General features: G+C 48.4%; 1 pseudogene; it reads left to right on the top strand.

Annotated features, from left to right (window-relative positions):
- Window positions 1-291: 291 nt before the first annotated feature.
- Window positions 292-26,778, top strand: part of LOC137349330 (zinc finger protein 585A-like) — a 287,418-nt pseudogene continuing 260,931 nt past the window's right edge.

A 26,778-nucleotide genomic window follows, 5' to 3' on the forward strand; every position in this document is an offset into this window, starting at 1 on the left:
CTCCCTGCCTCTCCTGGATTTTGGGACAGTCTCTGCTCTCGGCTCTTTGTTGAGATTCGGGCCGGAGGGAAGCGCTGGAAGCCGCAGCTGGGGATTGATCTTGTTGTTTGTTGCGATATGGATGTTCAGTTTGTCTCCCGGCTCCACTCACACCGCCCTCCCGCCTGGCTGATTGACGGCGACTGCGCACCAATAGGAAGAGAGTGGGCGGGACTGGAGGACCGGTGTGGCTGTGGGACCTCCAACCAATAAGAAGAGGGGCGGCCATCAATCAGCCGGACATTGTGAGTTGTCAGGTCAGAGGTCGCTGGTGAGAGCTTCAGGTATCCAGTGCGCAGGCGCTTTGTGCCGCAGTGTTTCAGGTGAGTGTAGTTCAGTCAGTGGCGGCGGGAGGAATGGAGTCGGTGGGGAGGCTTCAGAAACACCCGGTGTAGGCCTCAACACCCCCAATAGGAAGCTTCAAGTCCAGCGTTTGTACCGAGCGGGGTTTCTCCCGGTAACAGGCCCGGGGTTAACGGCCGCCAGATTTCCATCTCTTTTGGAGGAAATAAAGATTAATAAAGTGTAACATCAAAGGAGAAAACTTTAAAGGAAACTGAGCTCAGTTATAAAGGGGCCTGGGGGAGGGAGGGAGGAATCATTTGGGACACAGCACAGGGCAGGAGGTCCCCCCTCCCCCACTCCCTTGTTCCACAAAGACTCCCCTTGGACTGGGCCACACCTGGGCAGGGCTGGCTCAAGGTGCAGGAAGCTGCTCGGCTGAGCTGTGGACTGGGAGGAGTGGGGGGTTTGACTGACAGGCCTGGGGAGGGGGATATCAGGGCAGGTACACACACTGCTCCCCCTTTTCCTCCTGGGATCTTTTACTGGAGTCCTGTTGCTGAGTGTTTCTAAACTCTGTCTCCCTATCCCGGTAATGTCGGTGGATTGTAGGTTGCTGTGAGTGTTGGACTATATTGTCTTTCCTCATTCTTCCGAAAGGCCGGCTCCCCGTACCGGACCTGACGACATGTCGGGTTGGGTCACAATTCCGGGTCTGTCATTCGGGCTCAAGTCTGGTGAGACTGTCTCGGACACGCACTATCACAACCTAACGTTCGTGGATCCAATGTTGTTGTAATTTTGTGGTGGTTTTGTAACAGTTTTTTTAAGCTTTGTGCAGATCAGCCACAAAGTAAAAAACGGAAGGTCGGTTGGGTTGGGTCGAGCGAGGGAAAAAAATGGAAGGACTCTGGACGGCTCGGGATCGGGTGTGGTTCAGTCAGGTTCGGGTCAGGTTTCATTTGCAGACCTGAGCCAGTCTTTAATTCTTCCTCCTGCTGCCACTCCGAGTTCCAGGCTGCAGAATCTGGTGGCTCGATGCACCTGAAATGTTAACTCTGTTTCTCTCTCTGCAGATGCTCTTTGCTCTGAATATTTCCAGCATTTTCTTCTTTTATTTCAGATTTCCTGCATTCGCAGTATTTCGCTATCGTTTTATTGCAGGAGTTGCTCAGAGAATGGTCGAATGTCTAAGGTACAGAAAGAGGCTGCTTGGCTGGAAAAATAAGACCTGCCCAGGCGAATCCCATTTTCCAGCATTCGGTCTGTAGTCCTCCAGATTATGGCACTTCAGATGCACATCCAGACACCTTGAAATGAGATGAGGTTTTCTGCCTCTACCACTCTTTCATGCAGTGAGTTCCAGACCCCACCACCCTCTGGGTGAAAAAAAAATCCTTATCTCCCCTCTAATCCTTCTACCAATCACTTCAAATCTATGCCCCCAAGTCACTGACCTCTTTGCTAAGGTAAATAGACCTTTCACCTCCACTCTAACCAGGCCCCCTCTAAATTTTGTACATTTCAATCAGATCTCCCCTCAGCCTCCTCTGCTCCAAGGAGAACAACCTCAGCCTGTCCAATCTTTTCTCATGGCTGCATTTTTTCAGTCCTGGCAACATCCTCGTAATTCTCCTCTATATCCGCTCCAGTGCAGTTATATCCTTTCTGTAATGAGGTGACCAGAACTGCACACAACTTGTGGTCTAACTAGTGTTTTTTATAGTTCTAGCATAACTCTTATGTTCTATAATAAAAACAAAAAATGCTGGAATCACTCAGCAGGTCTGGCAGCATCTGTGGAAAGAGAAGCAGAGTTAACGTTTCGGGTCAGTGACCCTTCTTCGGAACATCGGTTCCGATGAAGGGTCACTGACCCGAAACGTTAACTCTGCTTCTCTTTCCACAGATGCTGCCAGACCTGCTGAGTGATTCCAGCATTTCTTGTTTTTATTTCAGATTTCCAGCATCCGCAGTATTTTGCTTTTATCTTATGTTCTATACCTCGGCTAATAAAGGAAAGGGTTCCATATGCCATCTTAAACTCCTTATTGACCTGTCCAGCTACCTTGAGGGATCTGTGGACATTCACTCCAAGGTCATAGCACATACAGCACAGAAACAGGCCCTTTGGCCCATCGTGTCTGTGCTGGCCATCAAGCACCGACCTATTCTAATCCCATTTTCCAGCACTTGGTCCGTAACCTTGTATGCTATGGCATTTTAAGTGCTCATCTAAATACTTCTTAAATGTTATGATGGTTCCTGCCTCTACCACCTCTTCAGGCAGTGTGTTCCAGATTCCAACCACCCTCTGGGTAAAAAAAAAATCCTCAAATCCCCTCTAAACCTCCTGCCCCTTACCTTAAATCTATGCCCCCTGGATATTGTCCCCTCTGCTAAGGGAAAAAGTTTCTTCCTATCTAACCGATCAATGCCCCCTCATAATTTTGTATACCTCAATCATGTTCCCCCTCAGCCTTCTCTGCTCTAAGGAAAACAACCCTAGCCTTTTCAATCTCTCTTCATAGCTGAAATGCTCCAGCCTAGGCAACATCCTGGTGAACCTCCTCTGCACCCTCTCCAGTGCAACCACATCCTTTCTATAGTGTGGTGCCCAGAACTGTACACAGTACTCCAGTTGTGGCCTAACTAGCGTTTTATACAGCTCTATCATAACCTCCCTGCTCTTATATTCTATGCCTCGGCTAATAAAGGCAAGTATCCCATATGCCTTCCTAACCACCTTATCTCCCTGTGCTGCTGCCTTCAGTGATCTATGGACAAGTACACCGAGGTCCTTCTGTACTTCCTCGGGTCCTACCATCCATTGTATATTCCCTTGCCTTGTTAGTCCTCCTAAAATGCATCACCTCACACTTCTCGGGATTAAATTCCATTTGCCACTGCTCTGCCCATCTTTCCAGCCCATCTATATCGTCCTGTAATCTAGGGCTTTCCTCCTCACTATTAACACCACCAATTTTCATGTCATCTGCGAACTTACTGATCATGCCTCCTATATTCACGTCTAAATCATTAATATATGCTACAAACAGCAAGAGTCCCAGCACCGATCCCTGCGGTACACCACTGGTCACAGGCTTCCACTCGCAAAAACAACGCTCAACCATCACCCTCTGCCTCCTGCCATGAAGCCAATTTTGGATCCAATTTGCCAAATTACCCTGGATCCCATGGGCTTTTACTTTCTTAACCAATCTCCCATGCGGGACCTTATCAAAAGCCTTACTGAAGTCCATGTAGACGACATCAACTGCTTTACCCTCAGCTACACATCTAGTCACCTCCTTGAAAAATTCGATCAAGTTAGTTAGACATGATTTCCCCCTGACAAAGCCATGCTGACTATCCCTGATTAATCCCTGCCTCTCCAAGTGGAGAGTAATCCTGTCCCTCAGAATTTTTTCCAATAGTTTCCCTACCACTGATGTTAGACTCACCGGCCTGTAATTACCTGGTTCATCCCTGCTACCCTTCTTGAATAATGGTACCACATTCACTGTCCTCCAGTCTTCTGGTACCTCTCCTGTGACCAGAGAGGATCTGAAAATTTGTGTCAGAGCCCATGCTATCTCCTCCCTTGCCTCACATAACAGCCTGGGATACATCTCATCTGGGCTTGGGGATTTATCCACTTTTGAGCCCGCTAAAACAGCTAATACTTCCTCCCTTTCAATACTACTATGTTCATGTATAGTTCAATCCCCCTCCCTGATGTCTACACCTACATTGTCCTTCTCCATAGTGAACACAGATGACAAGTAATTATTTAAAACCTCACCTATATCCTCAGGCTCCACACACAGATTACCACTTTGGTCCCGACCCTTTCCCTGCTTATCCTCTTGCCCTTAATATAAGTGATAAAATGGCTTAGGATTTTCCTTTATCTTTCCCGCCAGTGTTTTTTCATTCCCCCTCTTTGCTCTCCTAATTACTTTTTGAAGTACCTGCCTCCACTTTCCTCTACTCCTCCGGTGCCTCCACTGTTTTTAGCAGTCCGAATCTGCTGTAAACCTCCTATTTTTTTCCCCTTATCCACTCCTCTATATCTGTTGACATCCAGGGTTATAGAGTCATAGAGAGATACAGCACTGAAACAGGCCCTTTGGCCCATCGAGTCTATGCCAACCAACAACCACCCATTTATACTGGTATATGGGATTATACCATTAATCCCATATTTCCTACCACATCCGCACCACCTACCTGCACTAGGGGCAATTTATAATGGACAATTTACCTATCAACCTGCAAGTCTTTGGCTGTGGGAGGAAACCAGAGCACCCGGCGGAAACCCACGCGGTCACAGGGAGAACTTAGAAACTCCGCTGAGGCAGTACCCAGAACCGAACCTGCATCGCTGGAGCTGTGAGGCTGCGGTGCTAACCACTGTGCCGCCCTAAACTGTGCAGGTTCCCTGGGCTTGTTAGTCCTACCCTTCACCTTATCGGGTACATGTTGGCTCTGAACACTCACTATTTCCTCTTTGATCCTACTGGTCTGATGTAGACTTTCTTACAGGTAGCTGCACCCAATCCACTTTGGTCAGATCCTGTTTTATCATATTGAAATCGGTCTTCCCCCAATTCAGTACCTTTATTTCCGGCCCGTCTTTGTCCTTTTCCATAACTACCTTAAATCTTAGAGTTATGGTCACTATCCCTGAAATACTCCCCCACTGACACTTATACCACTTGTCCAGCTTCATTCCCTAGGATTAGATCCGGTACTGCCCCATCTGCCCTGGTAGATGCAGGAAGGATGTTCCCGATGATGGGGGAGTCCAGAATCAGGGGTCGTCGTCTAAGGATACGGGGTAAACCTTTCAGGACTGAGATGAGGAGAAAATTCTTCGACCAGAATGGTCAGCCTGTGGAATTCGTTACCACAGAAAGCAGTTGAGGCCAAAACATTGAATGTTTTCAAAAAGGAGTTAGATATCGTTCTCGGGTCTGCAGGGATCAAAGGGTATGGGGCGAAAATCAGAACAGGTTACTGAGTTGGATGATCAGCTATGATCATAATGAATGCTGGAGCAGGCTCAAAGGGCCAAATGGCCTTCTCCTGCTCCTGTTTTCTATGTTTCTCTTGTAGGACTTTCTACGTGCTGGCTCAAAAAGCTCTCGATGCATTTTAAGAATTGCGCCCCCTTTAAGCCTTGAGCACTAAGACTATTCCAGTTGATATTGGGGAAGTTGAAATCCCCTACTATTATTACCCTATTATTTTTACGCCTCTCTGAGATTTGCCGACATATCTGCTCCTCTATCTCTCCCTGACTGTTTGGAGGCCTGTAATACACTCCCAGCCAACTGATTGCCCCTTTTTTGTTTTTAAGTTCTACCCATATGGCCTAATTTGAGGAACCTTCTAAAGATATCATCCCTCCTGACTGCAGTAATTGATTCCTTGATCAACAGTGCAATGCCACCTCCTCTTTTACACCCTCCCCTGTCACGCCTGAAGATTCTATACCCTGGAATATTGAGCTGCCAGTCCTGCCCCTCCCTCAACCATGTCCTTTACATCCTCTACTCTTCTCAGTATTCTCCCATTAATTGTTCATCCCTTTGCCTTCTTTGACCTTCCCAAGTGCATCACCTCACACTTCTCTGGGTTAAATTCCATTTGCCACTTTTCTGCCCACCTGACCAGTCCATTGATATCTTCCTGCAGTCTGCAACTACCCTTCTCGCTATCAACCACATGGACAATACTTGTGTCGTCTGCAAATTTCTTGATCATTTCCCCCTACAATTACGTCCTATAATATATACCACAAAAAGCAGGGGACCCAGTACTGAGCCCTGAGGAACGCCACTGGAAACAGCCCTCCAGTTACAAAAACAGCTGTCAACAATTACCCTTTGCTTACTGCCACTGAGCCCAGTTTGTTTCCAGCTTGCTGCATTTCCCTGGATCTCTCAGACTTTTTTTTTTAACCAGTCTGCCATGTGGGACCTTGTCAAAAGCCTTGCTAAAATCCATATAGACCACATGAACTGCACTAACCCCATCAATCCTCCTTGTTACTTCATAAAATTCAATCAAGTTAGTCAGACATGACCTCCTCAGTCGAGAAACACAGACAGACCAATTAAGATAAATGAAAGCAAAATACTGCGAATGCTGGAAATCTGAAATAAAAACAAAGTGCTGGAAATACTCAGCAGATCTGGCAGCATCTATTCTGATGAAAGGTCACTGACCTGAAACGTTAACTCTGCTTCTCTCTCCACAGAGAGACCTGCTGAGTATTTTCAGCACTTTGTTTTTATTTCGGACCAGTTAGAGCCAGTTTGTATTGGGGTGGGTCTTGGATGTGGAGGTTGGTCCCTGACCTCCTGTCTAGGTCTTTATTGTTGCATCACTGTTGAGATACAGGAGAAGCTGCTGGCTTTAACCCCGGGTACATTTGAGCCCAGTCGGGCCCAAAAATTTCCAATGTGAGACTGTCTGAGGTGAGAGTGACTGCCCTTTATGTCAAGGCAACATTTGACCAAGTATGGCATCAAGGAGCCTAGAAAAAAATGAAGTCAATGGGAATCAGGAGGAAAACTCTCTGCTAGTTGGAGTCATACCTAATGCAAAGGAAGATGGTTGTTGGAGGTCAATCATCTGAGCTCCAGGACATCACTGCAGGAGTTGCTCAGGGTAGTGTCCTAGACCCAACCATCTTCAGCTCCTTTATCAGTGACCTTCCTTCCACCATAAGGTCAGAAGTGGGGATGTTCACTGATGATTGCACAATGTTCAGCACCATTCGCGACTCCTCAGATACTGAAGCAGTCAGTGTAGAAATGCAGCAAGACCTGGACAATATCCAGGCTTGGGCTGTTGAGTGACAAGTAGCATTCACACCACACAAGTGTCAGGCAATGACCATCTCAAACAAAAGAGAATTCAGCCATCTCCCCTTGATGTTCAATGGCATTATGATCGCTGAATCACCCACTGTCAACATCCTGGGGGTTATCATTGACCAGAAACTGAATTGGAGCAGCCATATAAATACTGGTCAGAGGCGAGGAAACCTGGAACGAGTAACTCACCTCCTGACTCCCCAAAGCCAGTCCACCATCTACAAGGCACAAGTCAGGAGTGTGACAGAATACTCTACACTTGCTTGGATGGGTGCAGCTCCAACAACACTCAAAAAGCTCAACACCATCCAGGACAAAGTAGCCGACTTGATTGGCATCTAATCCAGAAACATTCACTCCCTCCATTACCGCGCACAGTGGTAGCAGCGTGTACCATTTACAAGATGCACTGCAGCAATGCACCAAGGCTCCTTAGACAGCACCTTCCGAACCCACAACCTCTAAGAACTAGAAGGACAAGGGCAGCAAATGCATGGGAAAACCACCACCTGCAAGTTCCCCTCCAAGTCACACACGATCCTGACTTGGAACTATATCGCCGTTCCTTCACTGTCGCTGGGCAAAATCCTGGAACTCCTTTCCTAACAGCACTGTGTGTGTACCTACCCCACATGGACTGCAGCGGTTCAAGAAGGCAGCTCACCACTATCTTCTCGAGGGCAATTAAGGATGGGCAATAAATGCTGGCCTGGCCACTGACATCCACATCCCATGAATGAATAAAAAAAAGTCAAAGGAGGTTGATTCCAGTGGAGATGAGTTTTCTAAATGGAAACCAACCATTCAATGTGAAAGAGTATTGTTTTAATAAGTATTTCTGTAGAGGTTTTTCATCCGTTTTACATATACAGTTTTTTTTACTTCATTCCTTGGATATGGGTGTCATTACAAAACAGCGTATATTATCAATCCCTTGTTGTCCGTTGAGAAGGTGATGGTGGGCCTTCTTCTTGAACCACTGCAGTCTGTGTGGTGAAGGTGCTCCCACAATGGTGTCAGGGAAGGAGTTACAGGATTTTCACCCAGTGATGATGAAGGAATGGTGATATATTTCCAAGTTAACATAACTTGTATTTATGTCGCACCTTTAATGTAATAAAATCACAGGAGTGTTATAAAGCAACATTTGACACTGAGCCACATGAGATATTAGGGCAGATGACCAAAAGCTTGATCAGAGAGGTGGGTTTTAAGAAAAGTATCCTCAGGACAATATACAGCAGAGCACATGAGTGGCCATCCTGGGCCAGGAAGCGGGAGGAGAGAATGTTGTGAATTTCTATCCTGGACTGACAGTGATGCCTTTTGTAAATTCCTTTTACAGGCAATGAGAAGGTGAGGATCTGCAGTTGGGAAAACATGACGTAAAGATCTGATTCCATTCGTCAGAACCTGAATATCATCAGCCTTTGAAAGTTGAAAAAAAGGTTTGCCTGTTCTGTCTGTGGGAGACGATTTCAGGGATCAGTGTGACTGGAAAAGCACTGAGATAAACAAAGAACATTAAGAGCATTCCTGAACATTAATCCACCCCTGGGTCCTGTAAACCAGAGCATTAATCCACCCCTGGGCCCTGTAAACCAGAGCATTGATCCACCCCTGGGCCCTGTAAACCCGAGCATTAATCCACCCCTGGGCCCTGTAAACCCGAGCATTAATCCACCCCTGGGCCCTGTAAACCCGAGCATTAATCCACCCCTGGGCCCTGTAAACCCGAGCATTAATCCACCCCTGGGCCCTGTAAACCCGAGCATTAATCCACCCCTGGGCCCTGTAAACCCGAGCATTAATCCATCCCTGGGCCCTGTAAACCCGAGCATTAATCCACCCCTGGGCCCTGTAAACCCGAGCATTAATCCACCCCTGGGCCCTGTAAACCCGAGCATTAATCCACTCCTGAGCCCTGTAAACCCGAGCATTAATCCACCCCTGGGCCCTGCAAACCCGAGCATTAATCCACCCCTGGGCCCTGTAAACCAGAGCATTAATCCACCCCTGGGCCCAGTAAACCAGAGCATTGATCCACCCCTGGGTCCTGTAAACCAGAGCATTGATCCACCCCTGGGCCCTGTAAACCCGAGCATTAATCCACCCCTGGGCCCTGTAAACCCGAGCATTAATCCACCCCTGGGCCCTGTAAACCCGAGCATTAATCCACCCCTGGGCCCTGTAAACCCGAGCATTAATCCACCCCTGGGCCCTGTAAACCCGAGCATTAATCCACCCCTGGGCCCTGTAAACCCGAGCATTAATCCACCCCTGGGCCCTGTAAACCCGAGCATTAATCCACCCCTGGGCCCTGTAAACCCGAGCATTAATCCACCCCTGGGCCCTGTAAACCCGAGCATTAATCCACCCCTGGGCCCTGTAAACCCGAGCATTAATCCACCCCTGGGCCCTGCAAACCCGAGCATTAATCCACCCCTGGGCCCTGTAAACCCGAGCATTAATCCACCCCTGGGCCCTGTAAACCCGAGCATTAATCCACCCCTGGGCCCTGTAAACCCGAGCATTAATCCATCCCTGGGCCCTGTAAACCCGAGCATTAATCCATCCCTGGGCCCTGTAAACCCGAGCATTAATCCATCCCTGGGCCCTGTAAACCCGAGCATTAATCCATCCCTGGGCCCTGTAAACCCGAGCATTAATCCATCCCTGGGCCCTGTAAACCCGAGCATTAATCCACCCCTGGGCCCTGTAAACCCGAGCATTAATCCACCCCTGGGCCCTGCAACGCGAGCATTAAGCCACCCCTGGGCCATGTAAACCCGAGCATTAATCCACAACTGTGTCCTGTAAACCCGAGCATTAATCCGCCCCTGGGCCCTGTAAACCCGAGAATTAATCCACAACTGTGTCCTGTAAACCCGAGCATTAATCCACCCCTGGGCCCTGTAAACCCCAGCATTAATCCACCCCTGGGCCCTGTAAACCCGAGCATTAATCCACCCCTGGGCCCTGTAAACCCCAGCATTAATCCACCCCTGGGCCCTGTAAACCCGAGCATTAATCCACCCCTGGGCCCTGTGAACCCGAGCATTAATCCAACCCCGGGCCCTGTAAACCTGAGCATTAATCCACCCCCGGGCCCTGTAAACCTGAGCATTAATCCACTCCCGGGCCCTGTAAACCTGAGCATTAATCCACCCCCGAGCCCTGTAAACCTGAGCATTAATCCACCCCTGGGCCCTGTAAACCCGAGCATTAATCCATCCCCGGGCCCTGTAAACCTGAGCATTAATTCCCCCCCCTGGTCCCTGTAAACCCGAGCATTAATCCACTCCTGGGCCCTGTAAACCAGAGCATTTATTCACCCAGGCTGTACATACACAGAATTACAGCCCAGAAACAGGCCGTTCAGCCCCTCTAGTCTGTGCTGATGCTTATAATCCACATGAGCCTCCTCCCAATCTGATTACCTCGTCCCACCCTGTCCCCATATCCCTCTATTCCTTTCTTCCTCATAAATGTATTGAGCCTCCCCTTAAACACATCATTGTTATCAGCTTCAACCCACTCCACATGGCAGTGAGTTCCACATTCTCACCACTCTCTGAGTAGAGAAATTCCTCCTAAGTTCTCTATTTGACCTGTTAATGTCTGTCTTATATTGCTGCCCCCTTGTTCTGACTGACTGATAATTTTAAAGACCTCTATCAGATCTCCTCCTAGTCTTCTCTTTTCCAGAGAAAGGATCCCCAGCCTGCTCAATCTTGCTTGATAGTAACATCCTCTCTGGTGACATCTTTGTAAATCTATTCTGCACTTTCTTCAGTCTTCAATATCCTTTTTTAATCTGGAGACCAGAACTGCTCACAGTCCTTCTAAGTGAGGTTCTCTATAAATTTAACATTCCCTCCCTGCTGTTACATTGTATTCCTCTAGAAAAGAACATCAGCTCTTTCTTTGCTCTCTTATCGACTTGTGTTGCTCCTTTTAGTGATTTATGTGACTCTGTTCCCAGATCTCTTTGCTCCTCTGCTCCATTTAATTCCTTACATTCTAACCAATAACTGGCCTCCTTATTCCTCCTCCCAAAATGAACCAGCTCACATTTCACTATGTTGAATTTCATTTCCCATTTATTTGTCCGGTCTGCCAGCCTCTTTATGTCTTCCTGGATTTCAGTGCACTCCTCCACATTATTAGTTCCATCATCCAATTTGGTGTCTTCTGCAAATTGTGAAAACCTCCTCTAATTCCTGAGTCCAAATGTGGGTAATGAACAGAAGTCCCATTGTATATCACACCATTGTTAATAACCGGGCACTCTGGTTTCTGTATAATTTATTTAATAATTTTGTTCATTGCCTCTCCAGCCCCAATCTCAATGGGATGACGTGTAAAGAATCATCCATTCAGCAATTGGAGCTATCAATGGCAGATTAATTACCCAGGATCCCCCGAGGGTCAGAAAGTCCCCTATGAATGACTACAGGAGCCCAGTGTATGTTTGGCTTCTTTTAGTTTGATTGGACCACATGTTCCAGATCATGATCCAGAATCGGAGGTAATTGTTAAAAGAAGCAATGGCAACATGAGGAAAAATCTTTTTACACAGTGAGTGGTTAGGATCTGCAATGCACTGCCTGAGAGTGTGGTGAGAGCGATTCAGTTCAGGCCTTCAAAAGAGAACTGGATAATTCTCGGAAGAGAAGACTTTTTCGGGGCTACAGAGAAAAGGGAGTGGGACGAAGTGAGATGCTCTTGCAGAGAGCTGGCAGAGACACGAGGGGCTGAATGGCCTTCTGAGCTGTAACCAATCTATGATTCCATTCTATCTGGGGAACGAGACAAAAAAATGTTTCTGGACTGACAGTGTTAACTTTTGTAAAATCCTTTTACAGGAGATCAGAACGGGAGGATTTGCAGATGGGAAACACAAACCAATCCTCACATCAAGATCTGACTCGGTTCATCAGGACCTGAATATCATCGGCCTTTGAATGTGGAAGGAGAAATGTTTGTCTGTTCTGTCTGCGGGAAAAGATTTCAAACATCAGTGTGACTGGAAAAGCACCGAGACACACACACACCCGAGTGAGAGTGTTCCAGTGACTGACTGTGGAAAGAGCTTTAACCAGTTACACAGCCTGAAAAAATATCACACCATTCACAGCGGGGAGAAACTGTACACGTGTTCTGTGTGTGGATAAACCTTGAACTGATCATCCAACCTGGAGAGACACAAGGACACCCGCACCATGGAGAAACCATGGAAATGTGGGGACTGTGGGAAGGGATTTAATTACCCATCCTGGCTGGAAATTCATCAACGCACACACACTGGGGACAGGCCGTATACCTGCTCCGTGTGTGGGAAGGGATTCACTCATTCAAACCATCTCCTGAAACACCAATTGGTTCACTGCATCGAGAGATGTTTTACATGTTCTGAATGTGAGAAGAACTTTAAAAGCAAAAATGACCTGCTCGCACACCAACGCACTCACACTGGGAAGAGGCCGTTCACCTGTTCTGTGTGTGGGGAGGAATTCACGGAGTCATCCAACCTGCTGAAACACCAGCGAGTTCACACTGGAGAGAAGCTGTTCAGCTGCTCCGTGTGCATGAAGGGATTCACTTGCTCTTCCACTCTGCTGACACACCAGCGAATTCACACTGGGGAGAGGCCGTTCACCTGCTCCATGTGTGGGAAGGGATTCACTCAGTCGTCGACTCTGCTAATACACCAGCGAGTTCACACTGGGGAGAGGCCATTCACCTGCTCAGTGTGTGGGGAGGGATTCAATCGGTTATGCAACCTGCTGAGACACCAGCGAGTTCACACTGGGGAGAGGCCGTTCACCTGCTCAGACTGTGGGAAGGGATTCACTCAGTCGTCCACCCTGCTGAGACACCAGCGAGTTCACACTGGGGAGAGACCGTTCACCTGCTCCATATGTGGGGAGGGATTCACTGAGTCATCAAACCTGCTGAGACACCAGCGAGTTCATACTGGGAAGAGGCCGTTCACCTGCTCTGTGTGTGGGGACAAATTCACTCAGTCATCGAACCTGGTGAGACACCAGCAAGTTCACACTGGAGAGAGGCCGTTCACCTGCTCTGTGTGTGGGAAGGGATTCACTCAGTCATCGAACCTGCTGAGACACGAACAAGTTCATACTGGGGAGAGGCCGTTCACCTGCTCTGTGTGTGGGAAGGGATTCACTCAGTCGTCGACTCTGCTAATACACCAGCGAGTTCACACTGGGGAGAGGCCATTCACCTGCTCAGTGTGTGGGGAGGGATTCACTCAGTCGTCCACCCTGCTGAGACACGAACAAGTTCATACTGGGGAGAGGCCGTTCACCTGCTCTGTGTGTGGGAAGGGATTCACTCAGTCATCCAACCTGCTGACACACCAGCGAGTTCACAAGTGACTGCAGGGGTTAGATTCTGCTGTTATTGCTGCTGTTAATCACATCCAGAACTGAACCATGTTCACTCTGATAGTTTAAATTTGTTTCTGCTGCTGTTAATAACCCTTTAACTGGGCTGAGGTTTTATTCTCTGGATCAATGTCAACTAAATCAGCTTTGTTTCCAACACAGTGTGTTGGGTATTTGTTTCCTCCAGGATAAGAGGAGAGTAAATGAAATCCTGTTCTCAACTGTTCCATTTCTGGGCTTTTTCTCCTTCTTGAAGAAAGTCTTGTATTTTTTCGGGTCTTTCATGACATCAGGATGTCTCCAAGCACTTTACAGCCAATGAAATTCTATTGTACTGCAGCCACTGTTGTAATGCAGGAAATGTGACAGATCATTTGCACACAGCAAGCTCCCACAGACAGCAATGTGATAATGTCCAGATAATCTGTATTAGTGATGTTAATTAGGTGATAAATATTAGCCAAGACTCTGGGGAGATCTCCCCTGCTCCTCAGGATAACGTCAATGGATCTTTTATACACTTCAGTTGAAGGTGTCATCTGAAAGACGGGACCTCTCTGACAGTGCAGCACCCCCTCAGTACTGCAGTGGAAGATCGGCCTCGATTTTATGCTCCAGTCTCTGGAGGTGGATTTGAACCCACAACCCACGGACTCAAATGAGAATGTAACCACTGAGCTACGACTAACACCTCATCTTTAGTCTAGATCTCTCGTTTATTTCAGGTCTCATATCTTTGTTATTCTCATGGATAAGTCTGAACTCCCCAGAGTTCCTCTTCCAGCCTTGGTATCCAGGGCAGGTATCGGTAACACATCCGTACCAGTCCTGGGAGTGTTTGATGGGACAGTGTAGAGGGAGCTTTACTCTGTATCTAGCTCCGTGCTGTACCTGCTGTGGGAGTATTTGATGGGACAGTGGAGAGGGAGCTTTACTCTGTATCTAGCTCCGTGCTGTACCTGCTGTGGGAGTATTTGATGGGACAGTGGAGAGGGAGCTTTACTCTGTATCTAGCTCCATGCTGTACCTGCTGTGGGAGTATTTGATGGGACAGTGTAGAGGGAGCTTTACTCTGTATCTAACTCCGTGCTGTACCTGCTGTGGGAGTATTTGATGGGACAGTGGAGAGGGAGCTTTACTCTGTATCTAGCTCCGTGCTGTACCTGCTGTGGGAGTATTTGATGGGACAGTGTAGAGGGAGCTTTACTCTGTATCTAACTCCGTGCTGTACCTGCTGTGGGAGTATTTGATGGAACAGTGTAGAGGGAGCTTTACTCTGTATCTAACTCTGTGCTGTACCTGCTGTGGGAGTATTTGATGGGACAGTGGAGAGGGAGCTTTACTCTGTATCTAGCTCCGTGCTGTACCTGCTGTGGGAGTATTTGATGGGACAGTGTAGAGGGAGCTTTACTCTGTATCTAACTCCGTGCTGTACCTGCTGTGGGAGTATTTGATGGGACAGTGTAGTGGGAGCTTTACTCTGGATCTAACTCCGTGCTGTACCTGCTGTGTGAGTATTTGATGGGACAGTGTAGAGGGAGCTTTACTCTGGATCTAACTCCGTGCTGTACCTGCTGTGGGAGTATTTGATGGGACAGTGTAGAGGGAGCTTTACTCTGTATCTAGCTCCGTGCTGTACCTGCTGTGGGAGTATTTGATGGGACAGTGTAGAGGGAGCTTTGCTCTGTACCTAACCCGTGTTTTATTCAGGTCTCTTTTATATATTTTTTTTGAGGGGGCCTTTATTTTCCAGGCCCCCTTTATAAACATTTTGTTTTAAAATCAGGACTGAGATGAGGAGAAATTTCTTCATCCAGAGAGTGGTGAACATGTGGAATTCGCTGCCACAGAAAGCAGTTGAGGCCAAAACATTGTATGTTTTCAAGAAGGAGTTAGATATAGTTCTTGGTTCTAAAGGGATCAAAGGATATGGGGCAAAAGCGGGAACAGGTTACTGAGTTGGATGATCAGCGATGTTCATAGTGAATGGCGGAGCAGGCTCGAAGGGCCGAATGGCCTATTCCTGCTCCTATTTTCTATGTTTCAATGTAACTTTATTAAAAACAGATAAATAAAACAAAAACTAAAATTAAAATGGCGTTGTCTGCATCGACAATTCTCTCCAGACTCTGCGGTGCCCACTGGTCACGGAAGACCTCAAGCGAACTGACGGACACTGCATGCTCCTTCTCCAGGGACCTTCGTGCTTGAACGTAACCGCAGAAGAGGGGTATGCAATCAGGGCGGACCCCGCCCCCCCCCCGCCATGTTTCCAGCGAGCAGAAGGGTGAGGCGCATCCAAATCTTCCAGGATCTGGATCCGTGACCTCACAAATGTTCATCGGGACCCTCTGAGCGACATGTCCCTCAGCGCGCCCTCCTTCTCTTTGTATGCCTGCCACAGGGCTGGGTCCATGATGGCCTGACCAAGTCAGGACTCCCAAGTTGAGCACGTCCCTCTTTAGGTGCCCGATCTCAGCTTCCTGTGACCCCTTTGCATACTCCTGACAGAAGACACGGATGTGAGTCTTGCCCATGTCCCAGCATAGCCTCAAGGAGGGGAAGCGTCCCTGCTTCCTTCTCCAGTTGGTCCAGAATCAATGGAACGAGTCCTGGAATCGCTTGTCCTCCAGCAGCCAGTTGTTAAAGTGCCAGTATGCAGACCCCGCCTGTGTACGGAGTGGAGTGAACTCCGCCCACACCAGGTAGTCATCTGAGCACGGCACCAGCTACATGGAGGCTGTCGAGATGCAGACGATGTATGCCTGTGAAATGTAGAGGCGGTCGGTTTGACCTCCAGGTGAAGGTGCTGGAGTCGGGATGGAAATTCCACCAAAAGTCCGCTAAGTTGAGGTAGCTGATCAGTTCTCCCAACTTCTCCACTGATGCTTGGCCACGCTGGAGACCTCTCACCTCGAGGGTACAGTTAAAATCCCCCTGAGGATGATGCATCACCACTATCGATAAGAGCTCGAGACTGGACACTTCTTTAAAGAAGCACACTTGCAACACGCCGAGCCTGGGCGCATACACATTCACAAAGTGTCGCAGCATGCTACCCATTTGAACAGCGAGGTGGAGCAAGTGGCCTGGCACAAGCTCCTTGACCCCCAAGATCTCTAGCTGAAAAGTCGGGGCCAACAAGATAACCGTCCCACGAGAAATAGGGGTGAGTTGACCCAAGTAGACCCCACCCTGCCACTCCAGGAGCGAGGTTGCTTTGTCTTCCTGAACGGTGTGGGTTTCCTGCAGAAATCTCACCACATATCTCACTTCCCTGAGGACCGAGAAATTGTGAAATCTGCGGACAGACCCCCGGCTGTCATTGATGTTGCAGTTGGCTATGGTTATCTTCATGTCAAAAGTACTTAGAAACCCATCACCAACACCTCACTGTGAGGAGGGGGCAGAAGCGCACCTCGCCTTCCACTCCCCCAGCAACCCATTGAGGAACGCTTTAAACTGGTGCCTCTCAACCAGTTTCACGCCCCGTTCCTTTCCCCACCTTCTTGATGGTGGCACAGATGGCCTGGATGATCAGTGCCAAATCGACGATCGGCCAAGGGCCAGCTGAACTTTATTGCGGCAACCCCTGCATGCCATGAGGAAGTCCCAGAGTTTTGCGGTGGGGATGAGAGGAGACTTGGTGGGAGGCACGAGGGAGTCCACTGCTTCACTGGCGATGGATTGAAGGTCATCCTCTGTGCCCCACACCAAGTCTGCATCCTCCTCTGGGTCATCAACGCCAGTAACCGACGCACTCACCACACACTGTGGGGTGGATATCCTGTCTGCGCTATCTGGTCCCACATCCGTCATGATGCCACCCCTTGGACCCTGAAAATCACGACCTCCGGAATCACCTGAGCGGTGGTTGTTGCTGGTGTCCGGGGGAATTGGGGGAGGTACAGCGGCACCACCCTTGGTCGCCGAGATAGAATTGGCGGCCGGGAGGTTTGGGCTGTTTTTACGAATTATCCCCACCCCGCCTTGCAGGCATGGCACAACGCCCCTTCCGAGGTCCAGCAGACACAGTAGGCCACCCCCGGAACTCCACATTAAAGTGGCCCTCTGACACCTCCTCCCACGCCAGCTGCATAAATAGTTGGCGGCAGAAGGAGTACACATGTTGGAGGCTGATTTCCCGAAGACCGAGCAGGACACTTGGTGATTCCCGACCTCACCTCCCCCAGATGGTGCAGGTGGGGGAGGAGGAGCTCACTGGGAATAAAGGGTGGGACGATGGATAGTATTACTCACTGTGCAGTGGCCCCCAGGGGGTCCACTGGCAGGAGAGTCCCGCCCATGGTGGGCCCCCTGCTCAGAGCCAGGGACACTGTCCCCTTGGTGTTCAGAAAAAAACACAGCTTTCCTGTACATCTTCGGGGCTGACAATCTCAGCCATTGCCTTTACACAAGCCTCTATAGACATATTGGGTGGGGATAGCTCTACCCCGTGGCTAGACGTTATTAATTTAAAAGGTGACGGGACTATATGGAAGACTGCAGAGGCTACGGCTGTATAGGTATGACAGGACCCCTCCACTGGTTATGATGGGCTCACCATGGGTTCAGGAGCTAAACCCACCCCAAGTTGTAGGCTTGCAAAAACAACCAAACAAAAGTTTGCAAAAAATAACGTAGAAACAAATAGTAGGTTATGGGAGAGGCTGAGGGTACACAGAAAGGGAAAAGACAGGCTGTAAGTGATGATTTTTGCTTTGAGGGTGGTACACAGAGCACTCTGAACAGTCCTGACTAACACTATTGGTCTTCCGGTCTTCTGGTTCTCCTGGTTACGGGAGGCATCTTCACCTGGGTCAGCCAAAAGCTGCCCAGGCACTAGCTTTCTCCTTCTGTCTCTTTAGCCAGGCATTGTCAGCTGACCCAGGCTGGGCAATTGGGGTGGGGAGGGAGCTTCATTGTGTATTCAATGCAATTGCACAGCTCCCTGCAGAATTGTACAGTCTCCACCCCTTCTTGTTCTGGCCTATACCACCTCCTGCAACAGTCCAAATCAAACAAAAGTCTGGTGCTCGACCACCCACCTCCAAATACAGCCTTATTTTTCCAGTCTTTTCCTCCTCTGCAGCAAATGTCCAAAAATGTTGCAGCTCTCCTTCTCCAGCAGCAACTCCAGCAACTCACTGCAACACTGTCAACTGCACCTCATTGATGCACTCAGGTGTCCCAATCAGGCAGCAGCCAACCCCAGTGCTGTGCCTGCTCTGGGAGTGTTTGATGGGACAGTGTAAAGGCAGCTTTACTCTGTATCTAACCTGTTCTGTAGCTGCCTTGGGAGTGTTGATGGGGCAGTGTAGAGGCAGCTTTACTCTGTATCTTACCCATGCTCTACCTGCCCTGGCTGTATTTTTCCTCATTTACCAGATAAAATTTTGAAGCCATCCCTCAGATGTCCAATGACCCTTTGTTCTATTGAAAAGAACACTAGTTTCTGTCATCCCTCCTGATAACTGAAGCCTCTCTTCCCTGGTGATATCTCAGTGAATCTCTTCTGCACCCTCTCCATGGCCCTGACATCTTTCCTGGTGTAAGAGCCCAAAACTTTAACCAATATTCTAACTGCAGCCTAACCAATGATTTGTACAGGTTTACGTGACCGCTTTCCTTTTGTACTCTATACCCCGAATTATAAAACTAGGATCCTGTGTGCTTTTTAACTACGTTATTAACCTGTCCTCCCATTTTTAAAGGTTTGTGTCTCTGAATCCCTTGTAGGATTTAGAGATATTAACCTAACATGGCTAAATGTCTGATATTATGTGTATTCTGGAATGGGAGAAATTTAATCTGAGTTAGAAACTCAAACAGACACTTCACTGCAGACAGGTCACCACGGCAACACTAACAAGACATTCCATTCCACAGAATCAGCTCATTGGAAACTCTAATCAGATTAGGAGAAAGGGCAGGGTTTGTCTGTTATTGAACACAATATAAGCTTAAACCAGAGTGAGGAATAGAATAATTAGATTATAATATGTGATGCTTATATCTATAATTGTGAAACTGTAAGAAATAACAGAATTAACATTAATGAGGAAATTACTGAAGAAAAGTAACTGCTGTAAACCAGGGAATGTGTCCTTGTAGATCACAGATTAGAGAAATTCCAGCTGTCCTTTCCTCACTTCCTGACAAAACCCAGCAGAGAAGACAAAGAAGAGTCAGGTGCCATAGCTGGATCACTACAGGGTATAAAAGTGAGGGGATACTGATGTAAGGGGGCAATCTGGACTGGAGACACTGGAGAACAAACTCAGGGTGCATGAGGTTCCATCCAGTGGGCTGACCTTGTGTAAGTGACTGTGGACACGGGGGACTTGCATGTTTACTCTGATTGATGGATCAATATAAGATACAGTAAAGGACAGAGAATCTGAACAACTTATATTAGTATTAAAGTTGCTGACACTAGATTTCCAGACCTATTAATAATGTGGACATCACTCGCATTTATTGTCCATCCTTAATTGCCTTTGAGATGGTGGTGCTGAGCCACCTTGTTTATCTATTGCAGGATACCCACAGTGCTGTTTGGAAGGGATTTCCAGGATTTTGACACAGTGACAGTGACGGAACAGTGATATGGTTTTAAGTCAGGGTGTTGAGTGGCTTGAAAGGGGACTTGCAGTTGGTGGTGTTCGCATGCGCCTGCTACCCTTATCATTCCAGGTAGCAGAGGTTGCAGGTTTGGAAGGTGCTGTCGAAGGAACTTGGCAAGTTGCTACAGTGCACCTTGTAGAAGGTTCACACTGTTGCTACCGTGTGCTGGTGGTGGAGAAGAGACTGATTGATGTCCTGTTACCAACTGTTTCATTTTTGTGTATTTTCTCCTTTCTCACTCTAGATTAGTTCAGTTCTTATATCTTCAGTTTCTCTCATAGACAAGTCCCAGCTCCCCATCCCTTCCAGAGAGCCTCTTCTAGCTTTGGTATCCAAGGGAAGGTATTGGTAACATGCCCAGGATCACTAAATAGAACCATAGAAAAATTACGGCACAGAAGGAGGTCATTTCATGTCTGCACCAGCCAAAACAACTAACCACCCAATATAATCCCACCTTCCATGACCTGGTCCGTAGCCTTACAGGTTGCAGCACTTCAGGTGCATGTCCAGGTACCTTTTAAAAGAATTGAGGGTTTCTGCCTCCACCACCGCTCCTGGTAGTGTATTCCAGACACCCACCACCCTCTGGGTGAAAAAGCTTTTCCTTATGTCCCTTCTAATCCTTCTGCCATTCACCTTAAATCTGTGTCTCTCATAATTAACCTCTCCACTAGGGGGAAATAGATCTTTCCCGTCTACACTTTCGAGGCCCCTCATAATTTTGTACACGTTAATGAAGTCACCCCTTAGCTTCCTCTTTTCTAAGGAAAACAACCATATCCAATCCAATCTTTCCACATAGCTGCAACTTTCAAACCCTGGCAAAACCTAATCTGTTCATCACTTTCAGCGACTGAACTTAGCGTGTTTCCCACAGCATCTCTCTCACCTTCATTGTGTGAATAGAGGATCACACCTGCAAACCTGGTCTTAAACGTTAATCTACTCAGGAAATGTATTTAACAGGAGCCTTGAAGTCGATGAGACTCTGTGAAGGAGCCAACATTATAAACCCACAGCGAAACCTGTAGGAAATTAGTTCCAATCATTTAATTCAAATGTTCAAAATTAAATTGAGATTGATATTGTAGCAATTTTACACATTTCTGGATAAATCAACATTTCTGCTGATCTCAAGTCAGCCTTTTTCCAATACAGTGAGGAGGTGGTGATATCAGACAAATACAAGATCAGTGGGGCTTTAAGTCAGCAGCTGACTCACACCAGGATGAGTCCGATTTCCTTCCACTCTGGTTAATGTTGTTCTTATCTGCCGTCAGCTTCACGGACCCTGAAATTATTGAACTCAATGTTCAGTCCGGCAGGCTGTAGTGTGCCTAATTGGTAAATGAGATGCTGTTCCTCGAGCTTGCATTGATGTTCACTGGAACATTGCAGCAATCCCAGGACAGAGATGTGAGCATGAGAGCAGGGGGGAGTGTTGAAATGACAATCAACCGGAAGCTAGGGGTCATGCTTTCGGACTGAGCAGAGGTGTTCTGCAAAGCAGTCACCCAGTATGCGTTTGGTCTCCCTAGTGTAGAGGGGACCACAGTGAATACAGTATATTAAATTGAAAGAAGCACAAGTAAATCGCTGCTTCACCTGAAAGGAGTGTTTGGGGCCTGGGATAGTGAGGAGAGAGGCAGTAAATGGGCAGGTATTACACCTCCTGCGATTGCAGGGGAAAGTGCCGTGGGAAGGGGATGAGTAGGTGGGGGTAAGGGAGGAGTGGACGAGGGTGTTGCAGAGGGAACGGTCCCTTCGGAATACTGACGGGAAGGGAGGGGAAGATGCGATTGGTAGTGGCATCATGCTGGAGGTGGTGAAAATGGCGGAGGATGATCCTTTGGATATGAAGACTGATGGGGTGGAAAGTGAGGACAAGGGGAACCCTGTCGCGGTTCTGGGAAGGAGGGGAAGGGGTGAAGGTAGAGGTGCAGGAAATGGGCTGGACACGGTTGAGGGCCCTGTCAACCACATTGGGGGGGGGTGGTGGAATCTTCAGTTGAGGAAAAAGGAAGACATATCAGATGTGCTGTCATGGAAGGCAGCATCATCAGAGCAGATGCATCGGAGTAGGAGAAACTGGGAGAATTGAATGGAGTCCTTACAGGAGGCAGGGTGTGAAGAAGCGTAGTCGAGGTAGCTGTGAGAGTCAGTGGGCTTATAATGGATATTAGTAGACAGCCTGTCCTCAGAGATGGAGACAGAGTGTCAGGGAAGGGAAGTGTCGGAGATGGACCATGTAAAGGTGAGAGAAGGGTGGAAATTAGAAGCAAAGTTGATAATGTTTTCCATTTTGGGATGGGAGCAGGAAATGGCACAGATGCAGTCATCAATGTACCGGAAAAAGAGTTGGGGGAGGGGGCCTGAGTCGGACTGGAACAAGGAACGTTCGACATATCCCACAAAAAGACAGGCATAACTAGGACCCATGCGGGGACCCATAGCAACACCTTTAGTGAAACGTGATGCCACTATCAAACGCATCTTCCCCTCCCTTCCACTGTTAGCATTCCGAAGGGATCATTCCCTCCACGCCACCCTGCTCCACTCCTCCATTACCCCCACTACCTCGTCCCCTTCCCACGGCACCTTCCCCTGCAATCACAGGAGATGTAATACCTGCTGATTTACCTCCTCTCTCCTCACTATCCTAGGCCCCAAACACTCCTTTCATGTCAAGCAGCGATTTACTTGTACTTCTTTCAATGTAGTATACTGGATTCACTGCTCGCAATGTCGTCTCCTCTACATTGGGGAGACCAAACGCAGACCGGATGACTGCTTTGCAGAACACCTCTGCTCAGTCCGAAAGCAGGACCCTGAGCTTCCGGTTGATTGCTTGCTCCCCCCTGCTCTCATGCTCACATCTCTATCCTGGGCTTGATGCAGTGTTCCAGTGAACATCAACGCAAGCTCAAGGAACAGCATCTCATTTATCGATTAGGCACACGACAGCCTGCCGGACTGAACATTGAGTTCAATAATTTCAGAGCATGACGGGCCCACCATTTTACTTTTATTTTTAGCTACTTTTTCTTTTTTCTTTAAAAATTTTTTTTTGTGTTTATTTTATTTTATTTCAGCTTGGTTTGTTCAGTTTGCTTACCCACTTTTTTTTTCACGCTTGTACTTGCGGCTATTCAATTTTCGGTCCGTTAACACGCTATCTGTACTAATACATTGTCTTCCAACACACCATTAACATATTGTTTGCCTTTGCTCCATGACCTTCTGGTCAGCTATTCTGTGACCTTGTTCTATCGACACCTTCTCCTTTGTTATCTCTTGCCTCACCCACACTGTACTTGCTGATAACCTTGCACATTTCTAATATTTGTCAGTTCTGAAGAACGGTCACTGACCTGAAATGTTAACTCTGCTTTTCTCTCCACAGCTGCTGCCAGACCTGCTGAGTATTTACAGCATTTCTTGTTTTTATTATGGACGTGGACAGTGCTGCCTTGCTCTGGGAAGTAATCTTAAAATGAAAATTCAGGACGTCAAGGTGGGAAACGTGCAGCCTGGACTCCGCACTCTGCAGTAAAGCATGGTTACCTGACCAAACAGGACCTGTCTGAGGTTCGGATTGGGTCGGGTTTTAATTTTGTACCGAAGCCAGGCTTTAGAGCAGAGTCACCTGACCCCTACCCAACCTTGCCTGCAGCAATGTTTCCATGTTTTGGAGTTTAACTCGAAAGTTCAATTTTTTTATAGTTCATAACTGCTCCACTTCACTTCATTTTTCATCCTTGCTCCATCTGTGAGCGTAACAACTAAATCTGACTGGGTTCAGTTCTATACTCACTGGTTCCCCTCTCTCTCCTCCCCTGAAGGTGCTGACTCTGACTGGGTTCAGTTCTATACTCACTGGTTCCCCTCTCTCTCCTGGCCTGAAGGTGCTGACTCTGACTGGGTTCAGTTGTACACTCACTGGTTCCCCCCTCTCTCCTGGCCTGAAGGTGCTGACCTGACTGGGTTCAGTTCGACACTCATTGGTTCCCCCCTCTCTCCTCTCCTGAAGGTGCTGCCTCTGACTGGGTTCAGTTGTACACTCACTGGTTCCCCTCTCTCTCCTGGCCTGAAGGTGCTGATTCTGTCTGGGTTCAGTTCTACATTCACGAGTTCCCCTCTCTCTCCTGGCCTGAAGGTGCTGATTCTGTCTGGGTTCAGTTCGATACTCACTGGTTCCCCTCTCTCTCCTCCCCTGAAGGTGCTGACTCTGACTGGGTTCAGTTCCACACTCACTGGTTCCCCTCTCTCTCCTCCCTTGAAAGTGCTGATTCTTTCTGCGTTCAGTTCTACACTCACTAGTTCCCATCTCTTTCCTGGCCTGAAGGTGCTGATTCTGTCTGGGTTCAGTTCTATACTCACCGGTTCCCCTCTCTCTCCTCCCCTGAAGGTGCTGCCTCTGACTGGGTTCAGTTGCACACTCACTGGTTCCCCTCTCTCTCCTGGCCTGAAGGTGCTGATTCTGTCTGGGTTCAGTTCGGTACTCACTGGTTCCCCTCTCTCTCCTCCCCTGAAGGTGCTGACTCTGACTGGGTTCAGTTCTGCACTCACTGGTTCCTCTCTCTCTCCTCCCCTGAAGGTGTTGACTCTGACTGGGTTCAGCTCGACACACACTGGTTCCCCTCTCTCTCCTGGCCTGAAGGTGCTGATTCTGTCTGGGTTCAGTTCGATACTCACTGGTTCCCCTCTCTCTTCTGGCCTGAAAGTGCTGATTCTGTCTGGGTTCAGTTCTACAGTCACTGGTTCCTCTCTTTCTCCTCCCCTGAAGGTGCTGACTCCGACTGGGTTCAGTTCTATACTCACTGGTTCCTCTCTCTCTCCTCCCCTGAAGGTGCTGACTCCGACTGGGTTCAGTTCTACACTCACTGGTTCCCCTCTCTCTCCTCCCTTGAAAGTGCTGATTCTTTCTGCGTTCAGTTCCACACTCACTAGTTCCCCTCTCTTTCCTGGCCTGAAGGTGCTGATTCTGTCTGGGTTCAGTTCTATACTCACTGGTTCCCCTCTCTCGCCTGGCCGAAAGGTGCTGTTTTTGTCTGGGTTCAGTTCGAGACTCACTGGTTCCCCTTGCTCTCCTCTCCAGAAGGTGCTGACTCTGACTGGATTCAGTTCTGTACTCACTGGTTACCGTCTCTCTCCTCAACTGAAGGTGCTGACTCTGGCTGGGTTCAGTTCTACACTCACTAGTTCCCCTCTCTCTCCTGGCCTGATGGTGCTGATTCTGTCTGGGTTCAGTTCGATACTCACTGTTTCCCCTCTCTCTCCGCCCCTGAAGGTGCTGACTCTGACTGGGTTCAGTTCTACACTCACTGGTTCCTCTCTCTCTCCTCTCCTGAAGGTGCTGACTCTGGCTGGGTTCAGTTCTGCACTAATTGGTTCCCCTCTCTCTCCTCCCCTGAAGGTGCTGATTCTGTCTGGGTTCAGTTCTACACTCACTGGTTCCCCTCTCTCTCCTCCCTGAAGCTTTTCCTTTTTTTACAAACTGGCCTTTATAACGCAGGCCCCTATTATATTTTTCAATTTGAGGGGGCCTTTATTCCTCAGGCCCCCTTTATGTACATATTTACAGTTTTAAAATAACTTTATTAAAACCAGATTAAAAAACAAAAAACTCTAATTAAAATGCCATTCTCGGCGTCGATGATGCTCTCCAATCCATGCGGTGTCCACCGGTCGCGGAACCCTGCCCTGAAGGTGCTGAATCTGGCTGGGTTCAGTTCCACACTCACCGGTTCCCCTCTCTCTCCTCCCCTGAAGGTGCTGACTCTGACTGGGTAGAGTTCCACACTCACTGGTTCCCCTCTCTCTCCTCCCTTGAAGGTGCTGATTCTTTCTGCGTTCAGTTCTGCATTCACTGGTTCCTCTCTCTCTCCTCTCCTGAAGGTGCTGACTCTGACTGGGTTCAGTTCTACACTCACTAGTTCCCCTCTCTCTCCTGGCCTGAAGGTGCTGATTCTGTCTGGGTTCAGTTCGATACTCACTGGTTCCCCTCTCTCTCCTCCCCTGAAGGTGCTGACTGTGACTGGGTTCAGTTCTGCACTCACTGGTTCCTCCCTCTCCCCTCCCCTGAAGGTGCTGACTCTGACTGGGTTCAGTTCTGCACTCACTGGTTCCTCCCTCTCTCCGCCCCTGAAGGTGCTGACTCTGACTGGGTTCAGTTCGACACTCAGTGGTTCCTCTCTCTCTCCTCCCCTGAAGGTGCTCACTTCGACTGGGTTCAGTTCTACACTCACTGGTTCCCCTCCATCTCCTCCCCTGAAGGTGCTGACTCTGACTGGGTTCAGTTCGACACTCACTGGTTCCTCCCTCTCTCCGCCCCTGAAGGTGCTGACTCTGACTGGGTTCAGTTCGACACTCAGTGGTTCCCCTCTCTCTCCTCCCCTGAAGGTGCTGACTGTGACTGGGTTCAGTTCTACACACACTGGTTCCCCTCTCTCTCCTGGCCTGAAGGTGCTGATTCTGTCTGGATTCAGTTCTCTACTCACTGGTTCCCCTCTCTCTTCTCCCCT

The sequence above is a fragment of the Heterodontus francisci genome, chromosome 34 (genome assembly GCF_036365525.1).
Source record: "Heterodontus francisci isolate sHetFra1 chromosome 34, sHetFra1.hap1, whole genome shotgun sequence".
In the NCBI taxonomy this organism is placed as follows: Eukaryota; Metazoa; Chordata; class Chondrichthyes; order Heterodontiformes; family Heterodontidae; genus Heterodontus; species Heterodontus francisci.